The 4593-nt window shown below is 39.7% G+C and overlaps 1 protein-coding gene across 2 annotated transcripts in view; it reads right to left on the reverse strand.

Moving 5' to 3' along the window:
* LOC148652536 (protein Tob1) overlaps positions 1-900 on the reverse strand; it is a 4579-nt gene extending 3679 nt beyond the window's left edge. The window contains exon 1 of one of the 2 annotated variants that reach the window (XM_088599395.1): positions 731-900. The gene's annotated coding sequence lies outside the window, so the exon portion shown is untranslated. Of the gene's footprint in view, positions 10-730 lie in introns of those variants that run through there. The other variant, XM_088599394.1, reaches the window with a different exon arrangement.
* Between the last annotated feature and the right edge of the window lie 3693 nt (positions 901-4593).

Below are 4593 nucleotides of genomic sequence, written 5' to 3' on the forward strand. Positions count from 1 at the left end.
TCAGCTGTCAGCTGTCCCCGTTTTATAGCTTCCCTCCGACAGGCACGCGGTAGGCGGTGATGCGGTTCTCAGAGGTCAAAACACGCAGAGCTTCACTCTGACGACCACCATTGGTCACTTTCCCTTTGTCCCGCCTACTCTCTTGAGCAGTCCTCTTTTCTCGTTGGTTAAGAACCACAGTCAATCGAGATTCTCGAATTCCTAGAAACGCGATAGCTTTTGCGTCATAAAGCCTCCCCCCCCCCCCCCAGCACCGCCCTTCAAACCAGTCATTGGCTGTCCGAATGGAAGGACAGGAACGACAGTCCGCAGTGCCTGACAATCAAATGAGCTTTAAACCCGTATATTTAGGGATTTAAATACTCCTGAAATTACCAGATTGTTCATCCTAGTTACGTTAATACAATTTTAGACGTGCAACTCTAAAACTCCCCTTTTCCCCACAAATTAGCAAGGTATAACACTAGCAAGAAGCATATTGTGCTTTCTCCTGTTTTTAAATCTAAGGTTAACCTGTGTATTTATCAGATTTTAAAAAGCGAACTAGATATATGACAGTTCTGCAGTGTTTACACTGTTATTTCAGGTTGCATAATTTAACAGGTACATTTAATTTAAATTCGGTTGCCGTGATCTGAAGCCATTTAGTAAAGAGGATTGAGAAAAGATGAGCCGTAAGAAAACAGTGACTTTCCTATAATTCAATATAAATAATAAAATAAACACCTACCTTTCCTTACACAAAAAATATCCAAGGCTAGATCACACTCAAGATCATTTGTAAGAACTGAAATTGCCAGAGAAAACAAAAACGCAGCTTTATTTGTTTTTAATCAACTTGAAGAGTGCGAGCAAAGGCCCTCTGCGGAGCGATACACTAAAAGGAGTTTGTAGTGGAGTAGTGCTTCGTCAGGCTGCTCCTGCAGAAGAAGTCCGGGGCCGCCGTTGATTGGATAAAAATTGGGTAGTAACCATCCGTAACTGGCTCTCTGGTATCCAAGGTGCTGATGCCATTTATACGTCATACATAGATGAATGGGGACCACGTAACGCCCATCTTTGAATTTAAAGGGACAACTTGTCATATGCTTGGCGATAAGAAAAAAAAAACAAGCACGGTAACATGCTTTGCTTGAAAAACACATTCTAAAGTTTCCAACCCTGAGGTAGCGATCTTCTGGGCCTCAAGGCCCAAACCATTCATTATTGACAAGAAATTGAAGGTTATTCAGTTATGATTAGTGACTTTAAAGATTATTGTTTTGCAGTAAGAAAAAATAGTCTCGAAGTAACCTTTTAAAACAAAAAAAAAACATTAACATAATTATTTATCTAAACTTTCAGTGGAGCACCCAAGCAAAACGAAAAGCTATCAATGTTTAATCCGGCGAATATACCTGGACTGTGATACCGCAGTTTTCCATTACCTAAATAATGCAGTTCCCTGGCAGTGACCAGGCATCTGTACAGTGACACGCTACAGTAGTGTGTGCTCTATGCGCCTGTTTCACTATCATAAAGTAGTACAGTAACTACACACAGTCACGAAACTGTTGTCAGGATACAGTAATTTGTTTATTTTCATAAATACCATAAATATTGTTTACTAAAACTATAACCATCAATGAGATTTTTCCTCAGTTTCTTAGAACAATACAAGTGAATTAACTTAGCACAATAAGGCACAATAAAGACAAAATTATTTGACTTTTTGAATTTATCAGCAATCTTTATTAAACTAAGTGATTCTGAATATAAATTCAAATAATAGCTTTTGATACATTTGTGGCCATATAAAAATAAGTGACCTTTTATAAGGCTGTGTAGTATTGTACATTTTAATGAGCAATACATTTATTTCCTGAGGTAAAAAATAAAACGTACAAAATTATAAAAAAAATTACAATTGTTAAGTCTAGTATCCTGGGCAGCTGGAACAGTAGATGAGCTTCCATGTGTGGCCAAAATGTGGTCTAATCTTTTAGTTTCTAAAAATACAAGAACAGCTTTATTCCAAAACTCTGCCCAATGAGACTTCATAGCCACATTATCACTGACAACAGCAGAAGTTCAAGTTGAAAAGTAAGTATATTGAAAATAAGACATAAGTGATCTGTACTGTATATATGGCCTGTGCTATTGGTTATATTTTATATGGAAAATGTCCGACCAAAGTTGTGGTAGTATTTGTGTTATATGTTGGCTATGTGAGTAAGCATTGTTTTGTTCAAGTCAGTCAAGTGGATTCCTGAGTGCCTCTTGACTACTCTAGAATTCCCATATCTTGTCAACGAAATCTAATTTAAGAAAAAGGTTATAAAACCATCTAGGCTGTAATGTTGTTATCCTCAATTCAAGTACAGCATGTAACTGGATGTTGGATTTAACTGTACAATATTCATTTGTGCAAGGTGCTTGCTTGATTTCATTAAAGACTGGCAAATGAAAAGCATTGTGAAAGAGAAGTTATGAAAAGGGGACATTTAGCTCCTGTTGCTGATTAGGTTGCTGGGAGGTTATTGATCTGATAGTGCCAGCAGGCTGGTTCTTGTGCAATCCCAGTGAATCAGCCCCAACAGCATGGTCTGGTAATTTATTCAACACCTCCTCTCCTCTTTGTGGAGAGATCTGCCTCCCACCTCCCATCCTCACTCCAATCTGCATACTGAACTTGGAATATGGACTGAGGGATGTTGTTGTCAATACACTTCTTTTCTTAGTTCTTGGGAGATTTCTGTCAGATTCATCCCGCGTGTGTTTCTTTGTCCTTGGCAGCAGAATCTTCCTTTCTCATAATGCCCTGCATTTCTACCTAGAATAATGAACCTCTTTACAATAGCCTGGTCTCCTCCTCTTTAGGGCATCAGTGCATCCCTGCTGTCCTCAGGCAAGCTTAAAAGTCAAACAGCAACCACAGCAATAAACACAAATAGATATCTAAATGAAATAACCTCCTGTGACCTAGGTGGTGAAAAAAAACTGCCATAAAAAATCAGGGAGAGGTTAGGCCACTTGAAAGCAGCATAAGGACAGAAATCATCAAGCGGTATCGAGAACTGAACTTACACAACATGGAGTGGAAGCACAGCAGGAGCAGAACGGTGCAGAAAAAACATGCTGCATAAGCATGACTCACATCAGAGAATCACAGACTCTAACACAGATAGTTATTTATAAACCGAGTTAACCTGCTTGAGGGAGGAGGAAGAACTTTTATCCATAGGGGCAAATCACTGTCAGGAGCTTCACTGCACTTTGTTGAGACGTAGAGCTCAGGTGAAAGACTCAGGCCAGCAGGGGAGCTGCAGGGTGTGATAAGCAACCTCACTCTCTGCTCTCATGTAGCAGCAGGGACCACATCACAGGTCACTAAACACATACAGTACAGGCTTCAGAATTGTTACTAATAGCATAAATAGGTGTGTTACCAGAACTATAGCAAGTTCTGTTCAGGTACAGTATGTCTACCTCACATATTATTGTCATCATTTTAATGGTAGAATACTAATTATACAGATGAAAGACCTCCATTGTTTCCACTTCTCCTTTCTATTAAATGCTCTATTATCAATTCTTGTTACAAGTCTGTCTCACCAAGGTAAGTTACTTCAGTGTGGGCTGATGGTCAGCCAGAAACAGACAAAACAGCAACTGTCTTACTGGCGTCCCTAGCTGTTCTTTCTTATTGCAGCCTTTTCTGTTTCTTTAAACTTCACAGGGCTTTTATTGCATCATAACTGTCTTGCTCCAGGGAAAAGACAGGCACCCTGGTGAAAGCCTAATAAAAAAAATAGCACTTTTATAGAAAAAGAAAATATTTCAAATACCAGCAGCTGATTCTCTGGGTAAGATAAGATAGCACACTGGAAAGATGTGACAGATTTCAGTACACATCTGAGCTGAAATTAGAAGCACCGTTTATGTCTCTTATTTAGCTAGTTCTTTGTGAGATATCCTATATCCTGCACCCTCCTCCTTTATGCCTGCTCGGAAGCTTATCTGGCATACTACAGTAATTAAATAGGCCAGAGGAAACAGCTTCTGAGCAGCCTTGTGAGAGATGACACGCTCATAGGGAAAGTTGAGGAATCAAACTGATGTCAGTGTTCAGAAATCCAATAGGGACGATCCCATTCCCTGAACCTTGTGTTACACCAGTATTAGCCCCCCCTGCACTGTTTCTCACATTTCCACATTAAGGAATCTTTGTTTGCCGAAGCAGTGCTTTCTGAAACAGCATGGCAAATCACGGGCCAAGCAGGCACCGTGACAAGCCTGGAGCAAAATGTTAAACAAATGTAAAAACCTGCAGTGTGACTGGACCTTTACTTAAGATTTGAAAGCCCAGAACAGTGAAGGAAGAGTTTTTTCATATTTACGACTGACCTGATTTTGGCTGGCTAGCTCAAAATTCCTTAATCCAAGGCTCTTTCTCAATGCAGCCCTCTGTACAAGCATCACGGGCTAATCTGAAGATGCATTTACCCTGGTAAGCCCACTCTGAGACATTGCTTAGCTAGAACCACAAAGTAAATAAGAAACTCCCTCTCAGCTAATAGCACTTTTAATGGATGGCTATATTTGTTTTGTTTT

This window comes from Lepisosteus platostomus, chromosome 11 (assembly GCF_059453375.1).
Source record: "Lepisosteus platostomus isolate fLepPlt1 chromosome 11, fLepPlt1.hap1, whole genome shotgun sequence".
Lineage (NCBI taxonomy): Eukaryota > Metazoa > Chordata > Actinopteri > Semionotiformes > Lepisosteidae > Lepisosteus > Lepisosteus platostomus.